Consider the following 17036-nt stretch of genomic DNA (forward strand, 5'->3'; position numbering starts at 1 on the left):
AGTTAGATAAACAACCCCATGCATAAGCACAATTGAGAAAGAAAAAAAACCATGCAGCCTCAGCTGCTGAGGTCTGTTTGGCTGGGAGGCTGCATATCTGGGGAGTTGTGTGCCAAGGCCTTCCCTGCCTGCTGCAACACGTCCTGGAGTGTAGGGTCTGGGTTCTGGTTTAGGCTGTGTCATTAACTTGCCGGGTGGCTCTAGGGAAGTCACTAAACCTGGCTGGGCCGTCAGAACAGTGTTTACCATGTGCTGGGCTCTGAGCTAAGTGTGATATAGCATCTGGGAGGTTGGTATTATTATCCCTACAACTCAGATGAAGAAAAGAAACTAAGGGAGATGAAGCACTTGCCAGTCTCCTAGGTCAGTCAAGGAACCACCATCCACCCAGCCCAGGAGTCGGTCCTGATTCCTCCCCACCTCCCCTGCTAATATCAGCTCACCTTTAAGTACCCTCAGTTCTACCTGCAAAATATATGCCTGTCTCTCACTGAATCCTCACCACGCAGACTTTCAGGCCTTCTGTCATCTGCCTCACCACGCCCCCACCTTTCTAATTTCATTTCCCACCCCCACTCTTCCCCAGCTTTCTCTGCCCCATCACACCAGGCTCACTCCTAACCTCAGGGCCTTTGCACTTGCTCCTCTACTTGGCTTCTTTCACTTCCCAGCAGGTCCAGGACTAGGTTGAGGCATGTAAGGTGTCCAGGGTGAAAACATTAAGGAAGCAACCTCCTCATATGCCAACCTGCCCCTGAACAAACCTGAGACCAAGCCTCCCTCACATTTTGAACTCTGGGTCACTCGTTTATCTCACCCTCACTTTGTGCTGCTTCCCAGACTTTCTTCTTCTCATCATTTGGGTCTTAGCTTAAATGCCACCCCCTCACCCCCGGCAGAAGGACCTCCTGACCTTCTTAGCTAAGGGTGTTCTCATCACTATCTAGTCCACCACACTGTCTCATTTTCATTTATTTTCATTGCTCTTATTATACAATTATTTGTTTTGTGCCTATCTCTGCCCACTAAGTTCCAAGCTCAGCGAGGGCGGGGACTCATTCTACGATACTATTAGGTATATTCTCCCATGTATCCCCAGCACGCAGCTCACAGCGGCATTCAGTTTATAACATACCCAATAAATATCCATGGGATGAATGAAAGAATGAATGAATGAGCTGGTTAGAGGCAGAGTCACGATTCAACCCAGCTATGCCTGACGCCAGTCAGTCCTCCCATCCACGACTGAGAAACAAGGGCCAGGGCACTCTTGACTGTGGCTTGTGTCACAGCCTGTCCTGATAGGAAGCCTGAGTCCCCAGGACAGGCTGCCTGAGGAAACTTCCAGGTGGGGAGGAGCTTGGCCACAATCACGGGGGCTGCTGTCAGCCTCGGGCCTTCGTGAGGCCAGCTGTGCCCCACCCCCCTCGTTCTAGTTTTTATTTTTAGAGGCGAGTTTTTGGGCACAGAGAACTCTCCTTAGGAAAAGTCCAGCAAGAGGATGAGGGAGGAGGTTTTGAAATCCGGTGGGAAAGTAGGTCAGGCTGGGTTGCTGGCTGGAGTCCAGACGATAAGGCCTCTGTGGAAGTTTAATAACGTGAGCGGCCGTATCCATGACATAATTCATAACTGAGAGGAAATAGTAATTAAGGGACAATTGTGCAATGTGGGACAAGCCTCCTTCACAGCTCATAAAAGCAGGAGGAGAGAGAGGTGATGCTGTCACTCTGGGGGCATGGGGGCCGGGCAGGGACTGGGGGCCGCGTTTCTACATAGGGGGGGTTTACACCCATCCTCTCCCCCTCAGGCCTCAGGGAACTAGGAGGATGTAGAAAGCAGAGAGTCCCTTCAGCAAGCACCTACTACGTGCCTGGCTGGGCTCAGGGCTGGGGAGAGAGCCGTAAACATGGCATTTTGCTGAAGTTCAGAGATTTGGATGCAGCTGCACTGTTTTGAGGCTGCCTTGCCAAATGGAGAATGGCTTTGATTATGAAGTGAACTGTACAGCAGACACTCTGATACTTCCTCTATCTCCCCCTCCCTCTGCTCCCGTTACTATGGATTTTCAGCTTCCCCTTTATTCATTCTCTATTGATTGATCTTTCCAGGAGCGCTCTTTGCTTTTATATAATCAGTTAAACACACACACACACACAATTAAATCCACATTGGCACCTTTTCTCTTTCTTGAATAAGCCAAGCATGTGCTCACCTCCGGTCCTTTGCACTTGCTGTACCCACTGTCTGGAATGCTCTTCTCCTAGGTATCCCTATAGCTCACCCCTCACCTCCTTCAGGTCTTTACCCAAATGTCACCTTCCCTTTGAAGTCTTAGTTGACCAACCTTTTTAAAGCAGCAAACCCATCTATTGTTCTCTATCTACCTCTCCAACTTTATTTTTATCTACAGCACTTACCACCAATTAACCCTCTCCATCTGCTGTTTTTTTTTTTTTTTTTTTTGCCTACTTGGTCCCACTCGTATGTTAGCGCCACCAGCAAGGGGACTTTTGTCCATCTTGTTCTTGGCTGCATCCCGAGTGTCGGGAACCACGCCTGGAACACTGTAGGTGCTCAGGAAATATTGGTGGATGAATGAATGAGTAAATGTTTGCTACTATTATTGACTGATAAAAAGGCTGACCATTTGCTGGCTTGGTTTGGGGGCTGCGTCAGAATGCCCCCGGATCAAGCCCTTCTCAGATACTGCTGATGGGATCAGAAGTTGGGGTCACCAAGGCTGGTTCAGCTGGCCCAGGTATTGGCATCTGGCAGCTGTTCTGATTGGTCAGTGCTCAGTTTGAAGATCACACCTCCTCCCTCCTCCCTGGGAACTCCTTGGCTATTTTAAACTTAAGATTCTAAATGCATCTACCCACCGACCCCACCCATCCATGAACATTCTCGTGAAGGGGGCGGAGCTCTGTATGCAAAGGGCTTCCTTGCAGAACTTTTCACAATAGTGAAACACACACACACACACAAGTCAGGGATACACATGCTCCCACGCACATATTCAGACACACCCTGATCTCGAGATCCAGACCTGGGGACACACACACACACACATGCACGCATGCACACACACACACACAGTTGATCCCCCCAGACAGCCTGCCTGCCCTTCCTGCAGGCCAGGGTCCCCTGAGCCGGTCCTTGGCTGTGTTTAGAGGACTAGGGACTGACCACGTGCCCCGACCCCCGCCCACCCTGGATCTCTCCACTCTGACCCCCGGCTACCCCGAAGCCACTCAGCGGGAGCACGCAGGGCCAGCTCCACAAGCGGCGGCTGCATGATGACCACATCAGCCCTGACTGTGCTGCCTCTGGGCACGTCTGTCCAGCTCATCTGCGCCCCAGGCACCCGCCCACTTCCTCCCCATCAGAGGGCGGGCCAGGCTGCTGACATCAGGCGGTTTCTGAGCCTGCCTGGCACCTAGAACAGAGGAAGGAAGCGATCTGTCCCAGCTGCAGGGGCCGACCCGTGGAGCCCAGGACGTGCCTGGTGGCTCTGTGACCCAGGGCCCCTGAGGCTGGGTTGCCCACCCCTCCACCCACAGGGGCAACGTGATCTGGGCTGCGGCCACAATTCAGGGGACTGAACTCTCTGAATTAGCCCCCAAGGTTGCAAGTACCTTTCCTTCCATCCCTGAAAATAAGGACAACAATAACTGATATTCACGGAGCACTTACTGTGAGCCAAGCACTGCCCTAACTTGCCGTGGAGTATCTCTTTAAACCCTCAAAACACCAGCCCTATTGACTGGTGTTGTCATCATCTTAGTTTTACAAATAAAGAAACTTGAGCTGGAGGACTAGCCCAAGGAGTAGGAATTGCACCCCCGCACCCCCCCACCCCTCCCCCGGTGATCTGTCTCCAGACACCTGCTCTCAACCACCCCAGCCTCTCCCAGCTTCTCTGTGTCATTTGTTTGTTTTCCTGAGCCTCCAATACCCACAGGCCTCTGGACCTCACATCTCTGTGAATCCTGGCAACAATCTCACAAGCAGGGCACCAGTATTAGCCCCATTTAACAGATGAGGAAACCAAGGTTTAAATGACCTGCCTGAGGCAGACAGCAAGGAAGAGGCAGGTTTGTACCTGGGTCCAAGGACTCTTTTTGCAATGCCAGGCCATCTGTCTCATGTGCCAGAGGACTTTGACAGGACCAGAGGTAGGGAAAAGGGGGCTATGGGGGGGCGGGGTTCTTAGTGGCCATACAACTGAGAAATAATAGTACATTTATGACAATGACCACAAAATTTTTCTACCTTTTAAAATAAATGGGAAATAATGAACATACAATAAAATGCACGGATGTTTACAGGGTTCCATTTGATGGAGATCTGACAGATACACTCAAGAATCACCCACCTAAAACACGATACAAACATTTCTAAGACCAAGTTCTCTCATGCTCCTTTCCAAACAACCCTCCACTGCTTCAGCCCCAGGTAACCACTGAGCTCTGCGTTGTCATCATAGGTCACCCTGTTTCACATCATAGGTTAGTTTTGTTTCACCTAGAGTTTCAAATAGAGGAAATTACACAGTATGTGCTCTTTTGCACCTGGCTTCTGATACTCAGCCTAACACCTGTAAGATCCTCTGTGCTTTTGTAAGCAACAGGAGTGGATTCCTTTTATGGCTGAGAAGTATTCCACTGTGAGATTTTCCACGGCTTGTCTATCCAGCCTCTGGGGGATGGGGTCTGAGTTTCTGGCTGCTGTGAACGTCTGTGCACACTGAGCACTGACTCTGAGCCAATCACAGTTCTAACCTAGTGCCCGTCCCAGGCACCACGCCTGTTAATCCCCACCCCAGGCCGTTATCACTGATCCCACTTTGGGGCAGGAGGAAATGCAGGCTCGAGGCAAGAAACCCAAAGATACAGAGCTTACAACGGCCAAGGCAGGCAAGCAACACCGAGCAAGGGGCCGATGGAGACACAGTGATGGCAGGAGGCCCTGGCCCTGGGAGTGCATGCTTAGTGGAAACCCAGCCAGACCAACAGCAGTGATGACCATGGCCTGCATTTATGAGGCACCTGCTAAATTCCCAGGCCTGTTCTGAATACTCTGCATGAGTCAACCTGTTCAGTCCTCCCAACAACCTCTGTTATCCTCTTTCATAATTGGGGACACTGAGGCACAAGCAGGATGCTTCCTACCTCCAGGGCCACACAGCTAGTGAAGAGTGGAGCTGAATTTGGACTCAAGTGGCCTAGCACCACGTGCTTCTCTCTTAACCACAAGTCTGTATTATCTCATCAGCCCTCCTTCTATTTACTTGGGGCCCCTAGTCAGGCAGGCTCGGGTCCTATCTCACCCGGAGGCATTTCCTCTCATGGTCATCTTCCTGCTCAACTTGGAACCTCCCCCAGGTTGATCAGTTTAGGACCCAAGGGCCTGGTGCTGGGAATGCAGGCAACAGGAGGGAAGGTCAAGAGCAGGACTCTAAAGTCAGCCTTTGAATCCTGGCTGTGCCATTAGCTGGCTGTGTGACCTTGGATCAGTCACCTAACTTCTCTGTGCTTCCATTTCCTCATCTATAAAATCAAGGATGGTGACAAAGATAGTGACCTCACGAGGATTCAGTGAGATGGGTATGGAATTACTAGAACAGACATTTACGTGCATTTTGCTACCTGCCTAGGGCCTCTCAGTGCTTAACGCAGGCTCATGGCAACCTTGCAAAGCAAATGCTGTTTAATCACCACCATTTTACAGATGAAGAAACCGAGTCTCTAAATACCATCTCCATGCTAAAAATCTCCAAACGTACATCTCCTGCCGGGATGTTTCACCTGAACTCAAGCTTGAATATCCAGCTGCGACTCGACATGCCTGATTGACAACTCAGCCTGCAGGTAAAAAACTGAACTTCACCTCCCTGCACGGCCCCACCCCTCCTGGAGCCTTCTTCACTTCCGGAAAATGCCACCTCTGTCTTTCCAGGGACTCAGGCCAAAAACCTTAGATCCTCACCGACTCCTCTCTTTCTCCCACCCCCACTGCCCCGCTTTATATCCATCAGCCTTCAGAAGGCATCCAGATCTGATCACTTTCCCCCACCTCCACAGCCCCACCCCAGCATGAGTCACCAAGCACTTGCTTGGATTATTGCAGTGTCCTCCAAACTATCTCCCCTATTCTGCCATTTCTCCCTACCAGAAGGAAGTCAGATCACATCTCCCCTATGCTCAACACCCTGCCATGGCGCCCACGTTACCCAGAGTAAAAGACAAGTCCTGGCAGTGGCCCGTACATCCTTCACAGTCGACCCCTGCCTTACCTCTGTGATCACTCCCCTTCAGCCACACTGGCCTGCTCCCTGCTCTTGGAACACACCAAGCACTCTGCAGCCCCAGGGCCTTTGCACTTGTTCCCTCTGCCTGGGACTCTCTTCCCATAGATAACCATGTGGCTCTTCTCTCACCTCCTTCAGGTCTTTGCTCAGATGTGAATGTATCCAAGGCCTTCCTTGACCACCCTGTTTAAATGAAAAAGACCCTCCCTTCATCAGCACACCTTGGCCCCCTTCTCTCCATGGCACCCATCACCAACTGACAGGTGGAATTTTATTACTATTATTATCATTATTAGTTAGAATATCTCCACCTACTGTGCCCCACAAGGGCAGGACTGCTTCTGGGTGTCCATTGCAGATCCTCAGCACCTCTGGGTCTGGGGCAGAGTGCTTGCTCAATAACTGTTTACTGCATGCAGGAATGGGGATCAGGAGGGCTTCACTGACTTCCCCAGGCCACCAGGTGAGTCGAGTTGGAGCCAGGATTTGAACCCAGGAGTCTGAGTCCCAAGCTGTGTCCTTAACCTTCCGGGGCTTGGTTCTAGGTCAGCACCCCAGGGATGGTGGCTGTCACTGTGATGACTTTTAAGGCAATATGCCCATCCTTCCCCACCTGCAAGAGAAGGCTGGGGGGTGGGGGAGGGAGCAAAGGGAGAGGTCAGGTCGACTGTGGCCTCCAACTAGTAGGAGATGACTCATCAACCCCATGATGACAGGTGACATTCCATCCCCTTCCCTGGGGGACTTTGGCCCAAGATAAAGGGAGCACCCTGCTTCTGGGAAGAGGAGGACAAACAAGTGGGAAAGCTGGCCAGGCCACTGCCTGGGGGGTTGCATGTCTGGGCTGGAGGGCCACAGGGTTCAGTCGTGAAGGGGGGACAGCCCAGACTGACCCCTGAGCCTCCCTTCCAGGGTCAGAGACACAGCCTGAGTCCTCTTAACAGAAAACTGGAGCTTTCTCTACGAAGTCAACACCCCAGCCTCTCCCTCAGGTCATCAGGGGAAAGCCTCTTGGTGCACCTCCATTTCCCCGTGGCATTCTTTCCTACATCAGAAGAACTTGAGCCAATCGGCAAACACATTTTGAAAAGGCACATCAAGGGGCAGTAGACTCTAGCCAGATGGGCTATATTTGATTTATATTTTAATTTTTAAAACTCCTAATAATAATACTTAAAGACAGTTCTGTTACAAAAGACTCAAGCAACACACTCCCTATGGTGAATTAACTATCTCTAGGATTGGGTTTGGCTGCAAGTAACAAGTAACAGACTCCAGTGGCTTTGCTGGCTAGAGGTTCCATTTTTCTTGCGTAAAATGAAGTCCAGAGGAAGTCCAGAGGTGGACTCGTTCAGGGACAGCACCAATGACCAACTTCCTTGAATGCCACTTTGGTAAGTGACTTTCAAACTCATGGCTCAAGAGGGCTGCTTCACTGCCTGGCATCCTATGCTCAGCCCAGGAGGGGGGCAGAGAAGGGGCAAGATATGGACCAAACCCCACCTCTTAGATCAAAAACATGGTGGCTTTCTCAGAGCCCCACCTGGTAGATTTTTATTTATCGATACACCTCACTGACCAGAATAGGGTCACATGGCCACCCGACTGCACCTGTGTGCCTGCAGGGGGGCTGGGGATGTGATAATTTTGCTTTGGCCCATTGCTTTCCGTTCAAAATTGGGGTCTTCTTAGTGAGAAGAAGGGGTGATGGATGACGCCTCAGACATGTTTTGTGTGATCTGAATAGAAACAGATTATAAGTGTGATTTCTCTCGGCTTGTTTCTTTTTTTCTTTCTTTTTTTTTTCACCTACAACTATGCATTTAGAGATCTGCCTTGTCATTATTGCAATCTGCTGCATAGAACTCCATAGGATGGATGTACCAAGGTTTATTTACCTCATCCCATGTTCATGGACATTTAGCTTCCCCTAAAAACGTCCACTATTTGAAACAATGCCTCGGTGAACGTCCTCACAAAGCTCTCCTCATGCCCGTTGTGCATTTCTACAACGTGTAACCGGAACCGAGGGTAGACGGGTGCGTCTATTTAAAACGTCAGGAAGTGTTCCTGAGTCAGCACTAGGGCTTTGCCGGTTTACATTCCTCCCACCCTGTATGAGACAACCTGCCTCCCTCACACTCACCAGACAGGATATTATCACTTAATTTTTTGTTCCCGTATGATGGGGAAATAATTAGTATTTGTGTTATAATTTGCATTTCCCTAATTAGTATTGAGGTGAAGCCCCTTATTTATGTATTGGCTATTTGTATTTTCTGATGTGTTAATTTGCCTTTTAAAATTATCTGGCATTGTCTCCCACTGATTTGTTTTTTTTTTTCCTTTCTAATTGGTATGTCCTTTTCCATTTGGGCTACAAATCTTTTTTTTTTAATTTTATTATTTTTAAAATTTTCTTTGCCAGTACCACACAGCATGGGGGAATCTTAGTTCACCAACCAGGGACTGAACCCAAGCCCCCTGCAATGGAAGTGCAGAGTCTTAACCACTGGACCACCAGGGAAGTCCCCAAATCTTTTGTTTTTAAATCAACATTATTGAGGTAAAATTTGTGTATCATAAACTGCATCTATTTAATAAACTGCATCTATTGCTCTGACATTTGGAGTCAGATAATTCTTTGTTTGGGGGGTGGTCCTGTGCATCGTAGGATGTTTAGCAGCATCCTTGGCCTCTACCCCTAGATGCCAGCTGCACATTTTCCCAGTCATGACAACCACAAAAGTGTCAGGACATTTCCAAATGTCTCCTGTGGCAAAATGATCCCCAGCTGAGAGCCTCCAATTTAAAGTGTACAGTTGATGGGCTCTGATAGATGTGTGCACCCAAGAACCTACTAATACTGTCAAGATTTTTGTATTTAGTTTGCAAATATTTCCCCCAGTCTGAGGCTTGGCTTCAGATCCAACACCTGCCCCTTTCTACTGGAGTGACCTTCGTAAAGCCATTTCTTTACTCTGAACTTCAGTTTCACCAACTGTGAAATGGGGATAATAGTTTTGACCTGGCAGTTATGTTGTGAGTCTTGAAGGCAATAGTGAATGTGGCTGGCATGTAGTAGGTGCTCAATAAAAGCTAGTTCCCCACCCTTCCTCACCTCGTAGGTACTCACTTAGTCAACAAATACTGAGCACCTCCTATGTGCCAGGCCCTGTGCTATGCTCTGGATACAGTGGAGAACAACACAGACACGGTCCATGTGCTCAGTTGGAGGAGACAGAGGAGAAATGAGCAAACAAATGAATGCCCAAGAACAATGTGCCTACAATGATGCTGATCAGTGCTGGGAAGTCAGATGGCGCAATGTGGTAGATACTGACGGGGGGTGGTGGCTCTTTGGGAGAACAAGGAGGTGACATCTAAGTGGAGAGCAGAAGGAGAAGCTGAAGCAGAAGGAAAAGCTGGAGCAGCAGGGAAGGGAGATCCAGGCAGAGGGAACGGTAAGTACAAAGGTGGTGAAGCTGGAGCCCGTCGGATAGCTTTGAGGAACAGCAAGGAGCAAGAGTGGCTGGGACACAGTGATCAGGGGAGGGGCAGAGGTGAGACTCAGGAGATGGCGGTGGACCACGCTATGCCTTGGCCGCCAAGGATAGGAGTTCTACTCTATTCTAACGTGCAGTGAGAAGTCAGTGGACAGGTTTTAGCTGGGGAGAGACATGATTCCTCCACTCACTAAACACGGAGGTCTCACTCTGCACTGAACCCTGCAGATGCTACATTGGATTAGAGTTTGCCCATTTCTCCAGGCCTCTGCCTGCTGGTACCCTATAAATCAGGGGTCCCTAACCCCCCGGCCACAGACCAGTGCCAGGCCGCACAGCAGGAGGTGAGCAGCCAGGCAAGCCAGTGAAGCTTCATCTGCTGCTGCCGTTGCTCCCCATCTCTCGCGTTACCGCCTGAACCATCCTCCCCAACCCCTGGTCCATGGAAAAAATTGTCTTCCATGAAACTGGTCCCTGGTGCCAAAAAGGTTGGGGATGGCTGCTATAAATAACACTGATCTTAACAACACTAAAAACCAACTTTTCTCTACAGGACCCAAGGCCTCAAAGTCCCTTTACATCCATTTCCCCATTTGAGTCTTATACCAACCCTGAGAAGCCAGCCTGGGCTATGGGTGCCCATTTCACAGATAGGGAAGCTGAGGTGCAGCCTCACAGCTGGAAAGCATCAAGCTGGGACTCCAATCCTGGGCTCTTTCAGCTAAGCCTGCTTCTCCTTGATCCCAGGTCACAGCCCTTAGGGTGGAGGGTCAGGGGAGCATTTTTTCTCTTCCTACCTAAGATACCCCTTGATGCTGGGACTCAGATCTACAGTGTTCCTATCAGGCCTTTCCCACAGGGAGGCTCCTGGGTTGCCCCCAGGGAGGGAAGCCCCATCCCTTGCCCTCTCTCAGGAGAGTAGGGAAGGCAAGTGCTCAGGGCTGGGCCCAAGGCCAGATAAAGTTGGCGCAGGGCAGGAAGTGCAGTGGGACCAGGGCCAGGTGGGATCAGGATTCAGGACCTGCCCCACCTGTGGGCACTCATGGGGGCTCCTCCCTCTAGCTGGGGACTCTGCCCTGTTTCCGAACCAGTCCCTGGGACTCCTCAGCTCCCCCATCAGGAGGGGGTCTTGCAGGTACAGACCCAGTGTTGGCTGGGACACTGCTGGGCCAGGCCAGCCGCAGCGCCCTCTGGCCACCTAAACCAGGTTGTGAGCCCCAGGGTCTTCTGTGTAATAGGTGCCCAGGAAACGTGTGTGGAACCAAACTGGGGCCTGCCTCAGTTTCTCCAGCTTGCACTTCAGCTTCTGCTGCTCATTCTCATTTGCCACATGCCAGGCACACTGCTAGTTGCTGGAGCTGCAGCAATGACCACCATACATGGTCCCTGTCCTCAGAGAGCTTACAGTCTGGCTGGGCTGATGCATGAGGAACCAGATAACACTGTGCTCAGCGTTGAAGATGAGGGTGGCAGGGACTACCAGTGTCCATCAACCTCCATCATCTTTTTCCTCATAATGAGAGGATTTGGGGGTGCTATCAGGGCACATGCTGCCTAGAGAGTGATTATATTTCCCAGACTCTTTTGCAGTCATATGACCAAGTTCTGGCCAATAGGATATAAGTAGAAGTCATAGGAAACCACTTTTGGGTCATGCCCTCAAAAGGAATAACCCTTTCTCTCTTCCTGCCAACTGGAATGTAGATGTGATGAAGGAGCTGAAGCAGCCATTTTGGACTTCACTGGAAGCTGTGGAATGAAGATAGTAGAGCAACCAGATAGAAGGAACCAGGGTTTCTAGAATGAACTTGCAGAACTAAACCAGCCCACTTGGACCTTCTACCTCTGTGCTGGAATTAAAATTCTGTCCCATTGAGCCACGGTGGGTCTCCATTATAGCAGCTCAGATGTAGCCTGACTTATACAGAGGGGTAAACATATGTTGTTGGGGAAGTCTCAGAGGTATTTAACCCAGCCTGGCAGGGGTAGGTGTGGAGGGCTTCCCAGAGGAGACAACTTTTAGATGGAGGCTTGACAATGAGAAGGATTTTTCTAGACAAAGTTTCCAGGGAGATGCGTAGCATATGGGTAAATCTAGAGGCGAGAGAACATGGAGCTTTCAAGACACCTAAAGGAGCTGACGGTGGCTAGATCAGAGGGAACAATGGGGGCAGGTGAAAATGGGGCTGGATGGGTGGCAGGATTTACCTTGAAGGGCCTGGAAAAACCATGTTAAGCCCTTTGAATTTTGCCCTGAGGGTAAAGGAGAGCCATTGGAGGCTTGAGGCAGGAGGGTGAGGTGATTAGATTTGTTTCTTAGAAAGATCTCTATGGCTACAGGGTGGGAAATGGATTTATTCATTTTTTTTTTTAAAAACACAGACTGTGCTACGTGCCAGGCACTGAGGATTATCAGTGAACAAAACAGATTTGGTTTCTATCCTTATGGAATTTGCAACCTAGTGGGGTGAGACATGAGTCAAATAACCACGTAAATAAACACGAAGCATGATAAGGCCAATGCAGGGAGGTATGCATGGCTGTGAGGAGATATAAAGTGGGGGTTGACTCTGGGGAGTCAGAAGAGCTTTCCCGGGAAAGGTGATGGAGGAACAGCTGTGGGAAAGGCTCCAGGCCAAGGGAATGGCAAAGGCATAGGAGCCCAGACAGCCGCAGGGAGAACAAGGAGGGTCAAGCAAAGGTGATGGTCAAGATGGAGAAATACAGACATGGATGGTGAGGAAAAGCAGGGAATCTCTAGGGCCAGCCAGCTTCTGGCTTGAGCAACGTGGGCAACAACAGAGAAGAAATGAGGCTGGGGAGAGAATTGGAAGTGAAGACCCTGAGTTCAAATATGGTATGTTAAATGTGAGGTTCCTATGAGCCTTCCAAGTAGAGATGGTGAGTGGGTGGTTGGATATAGGGGTCTGGCTGCAGAGGGGCTCCCTGGCCAATTATAGCTGTGGTCATCGCACGCATGGACTCCCAGGCCAGAGATTGCCAAATGCTGGCCTCTACTGTATGCCAGGAACTAGGCTCATGATAGACATGGTACTTTCCCACTCATATCTTCTCAGCTAGCAGGGTCCAGTTTTGTTGGATGTGCATCTACCTAGGTGCTCAGGGACAGTTCCCCTCCCCAGTGTCAGACTGAGTTATTATGGGTCTAAACCAGTGATGGTCATTCTCACTTCCCTCGTCAGTGATTGGTTTGGAATTGGGCATATGATGCAATCTTGGTCAACTGGAAGCCTTCAGGGGGGCTTCTGGGGAAAACTGTCTCCCTCATAAAAGGGGATACATGGAAGGAGATGCCTTTCCTCTTCTTTACTTGACGTTATCATGTCTGTGTGTGTGATACCTGGAGCTGCAGCAGCCATCTTGAAACCATGAGGACAGCCATCAATAAATTGCTGAGAATGACAGAGCAGGAAGATGGAAAGAATGTGAGTTTTTATTTACATCTTCATGCCTTCAAAGTAAACAACCATTATTAGATGAAATTATGAACCACCACCACCCCCTCCCCTTTTTTGCCATTTTCATTTACATTCTAGTCCTTGTGGCTGAACACATTCTGACTAAGAAAGTGCTTCATATGTATTGTTTTATTTAATGTTCTCAATATATCTCTGAGGTTGGTATTACTATTAGAGCCATTTTATAAGTGAAGAAACAGGCTCAGGGCAGATAAGTGACTTCCCCAAGGTCACAAAGATAGTAAGTTATAGAGCTGGGATTTGAGTCAAGGCTGGTGATTTGAGAGTGCAACTGGGCTAAAGCCACAATCTCCGTTTAAAAGTCTTTCCCTTAACACGTTTTTAGTAGGAAACCATAGCCCTGTTCTTATTTTTCCCTGGAAAACTGTTATTATGGTTGGTGGGAAATTTAGAGTGGGCTGCATTTCTTTGTACACAGTTAATGGCTTTGATTATATGTTTCTGGCTTCTTCATTCTGAGAAAGCCTTCCATTGGTTGTACAATATAATCAAATCATTTCTTATGTAAACAGCCGTCTGGCATAGAGTCAGTGACAGTTCCATCAGCGGGAAGGTGAAAATGAAACTGTGTTCCCAGCTCCGGAAAGCAATCTGCTATTCAGCAGGAAAAGATCAAGGGTTAATGACACGGAGTTGGGCAAAGGCTGCTGCTGTGGCTCTGAGCATTATCAGGAGGCGGGAACAAAGAATCGTTGTTAAATGGATTTGTTACAAAAGTTATTTCCTAATGTAATTCATGAAATGCTTGTCAGAACATTAAGCACATCCTTCGAAAGCACAAGAGAACTTTAAAAAGAAGAAGAAGAAGAAGAAGAAAAACAGAAAGAAAAGCGGCTTCTGAAGTCAATTACAGAGCTCTTAGAGAGGGTTAATATCCTTAATATACAAAGAGTTCCTGCAAAACAATAAGAAAAGGTAAACACCTTATTATAAAATTGACTATTCACAAGTGAAGAAATACAAAAGGTGGGCATATGTATGAAACAAGATCCACTCTGCCAATAATCAAGGAAATGCAAACACAACCTACAATGATTTATCATTTTCCACCTATCAGACTGCCATAAAATGACTGGGCATACCACGATGTTCAGTGGGCAGGTATTTTAAAGCACTGCAGAAATCTAATTTTGCAGCACTTATCCTAGGGCTGTAATACGCCAAGCATTCTCTATGGACAAAAATGTTCACTGCAGCATTATTTATCATAGTGAAAAATTGGGGAAAAACCCAGAAATGCCAAACTACAGAGGATTCATGAAATACACAATAAAATACTATATTAAAATTAAATTGTATTAAATAAATATTAAAAATTGTATTAAAATACTAATTAAAATGGCAACATAGAGAGATGCCACAACATATTGGACAGAAAAAATTTTTCACACACATGATCTAACGTGTACTAAGTTGTATGTGCAATTGAATGACTATTAAAGAGTGTATTCTGAAGGATGTTTACCAAAATGGCAGCAGTGTTTATTTCTAGACGGTAAAATTCTCAGTAGTAATTTTTACTTTCATTTAAGTCAGTTTCTCAACCTTGGTACTATTGACATTTTGTTTCGGGGGACTGTCCTGGGCATTGCAGGATGTTTAGCACCACCCCTGGCCTCTACCCACCAGATGCCAGTAGCACCCCTGACCCCACTCCCAGTCATAACAACCAAAAATGTATCCAGACATTGCCACATGTTTCCTGGGGGACAAAACCGCAGTCCTTTGAGAAGCACTGTTTTAAATACTTTTCTGCATTATTTAAATATTTTAACAACAAGCATGTATTGTTATAATCAGAAAAAAACAAACACATTAAAAAAATATTCAGTAAAGTCATTTGTGGCTTTGTGAATTGGCTGTGGGTTCAGGCCATGGAATTCAATCAGAGAGCAGAAAAATCTGTTATCTTCTTGCCTTTGATACAGGGTTCTGGTGAAATATCTAGGCATTTGGCAAAGTTTTCCCTGGATTGGTCTTTGCTCAAAGAACAGCTTTATTCTCCAGACTTTAATATAATTAAGTTCTGGAATGGATGTTTTGACTCTCTTGCCACCTCACTCTTCTCTTGGTGACAGCTCCAGTTTGGGGGAGTGCCACGCTTCTCTATTACAGCCCTCCTTTTGAGGGGAGCTGACTGTCCTCCTGCCTCCAAACCCAAGCTAATTTTCTAAATCTCACTCTCTGGTAGTGGCTACTGGCTCAAGGATGGACATGTAACCAGTTCAGTTCATTGAGTCTTTAGAGGTAACTCAATGCTGTGGGCTTCTGGAAGAGATGCATTCCAAGCACTCTTTAGAAGCCACTCAAAGAGACCTCCTGCATCTGAATAGACGGAGGCCCAGGATTGCTGTACCCATTTTAATACCACAAAGAAAACCAGCTAAAGGAACACATCAACACACAGAAGCAGCAGAACCAGGTGAAACACAGAGGAAAAGACTGGAGCCCCAATAAACCAAGCCTGAAGCTTACCCTTCTGCTAGGTTTTTAGTTTATGGGAGCCAATAAATCCCTTTACGGTTAATCTAAGCTTCTATTACCTACAGCCCCAAACTAACTGATGCAACTCCCTTTGATGACAAAAATCCCTCCCAAACTCTACTTCCACATCATGTCAGCAAATATGTATTAGACACATACTGGATGCCAGGTCCAATGCTCAATCCTGGAAAAGCAAAGATGATACAATCCCTTCCCTGACAAACGTGCAGCCTGGTTGGATGGGGAGAGAGATGGAGAAAGGACAACAAATAGGCAATGTGATCTGTGCTGTGACGACAGGGACACAGGGACACAGTTCCAGGCATGGAGTGGGGAGAGGAAATCCTGACTGAGCCAGTCTTGAAGGGAGAGTGGCGAGAGGGAACAGGATGTTTGGACAGGGGGAGAGCATGTTTGCCAGCCTGGACATTTGAGAGATTGTTGTGGGCTCAGGGCAGGGAACCACCTGAAGAAAGGGAAGAACTGTTGGGGGAGGGGAGGCATGACCCCAGGGCACATCAGGGGACCCCCACATAAAGGGGGACCAGGCAGGGGCTGGGTCCCCAGAGAGATCTCTGCAGCTTTGGGGCCTGGACCCTTGCCTCCCCCACCCCTTGGTGCAATCCAGCTGTTGGCAGAGAAGGTAGGGGGTTGGGGAGAGGGCACTTAGAGCCCAGCTTTTCCATTCCAAGGCTGGAAAAACTAAGGTATCAGTAAAGATGACACTTTATGACAAAAATTCTTTCAACAACATTCATTCCATGCCAGCTCTAGTATGTCAGAGGGCAATAATCAACCTGGGCTATGGCCTGGTGGGAGAGAGATAATCACCTAATGATTTTGAAAAATATTAACTGTTGTCAACTGTGCTCTGGAATCCTTTGTTGAAGTGTGTGACATTCCAGGGAAGTCAGGGAAGTCTTCCTGAAGGAGGTAGCACTTGAGCTGAGAGCTGAAGGGTAATAACAAGTTAGTTCCCTTGGCAAAGCCAGGGAAGAAGGGGTTTGCAGAGACGGAAATAGCTTGTGCAAAGGCCCTGTGGCAGGAAGGCATGTGTGAGGATGAAGGGCTGGTAGGAACAAGTCCTTTCCTTTACACTGTGCTTTTCATGGGTCCTGGCAGTAACCATGTGCTCTTATCATGCTGTAAAGTAGGTCTTGCTATTACCATTTTATAGATGAGGAAACAGGCATAGAGAAGCAAAGTGCCCTGCTCAGGGGCACACAGCCAGGAAAC

General features: G+C 48.3%; 1 long non-coding RNA gene across 2 annotated transcripts in view; it reads left to right on the top strand.

Annotated features, from left to right (window-relative positions):
- Positions 1 to 14766, top strand: part of LOC130832483 (uncharacterized) — a 30789-nt gene extending 16023 nt beyond the window's left edge. Inside the window, exons 3-8 of one of the 2 annotated variants that reach the window (XR_009048293.1) lie at positions 5731 to 5870; positions 6449 to 6573; positions 7550 to 7704; positions 11521 to 11698; positions 13184 to 13262; positions 13829 to 14766. This is a non-coding gene — a long non-coding RNA (uncharacterized LOC130832483). The remainder of the gene's footprint in view (positions 1 to 5730; positions 5871 to 6448; positions 6574 to 7549; positions 7705 to 11520; positions 11699 to 13183; positions 13263 to 13828) is intronic. The other variant, XR_009048292.1, reaches the window with a different exon arrangement.
- Positions 14767 to 17036: the final 2270 nt, after the last annotated feature.

This window comes from Hippopotamus amphibius, chromosome 12, assembly GCF_030028045.1.
Source record: "Hippopotamus amphibius kiboko isolate mHipAmp2 chromosome 12, mHipAmp2.hap2, whole genome shotgun sequence".
In the NCBI taxonomy this organism is placed as follows: Eukaryota; Metazoa; Chordata; class Mammalia; order Artiodactyla; family Hippopotamidae; genus Hippopotamus; species Hippopotamus amphibius.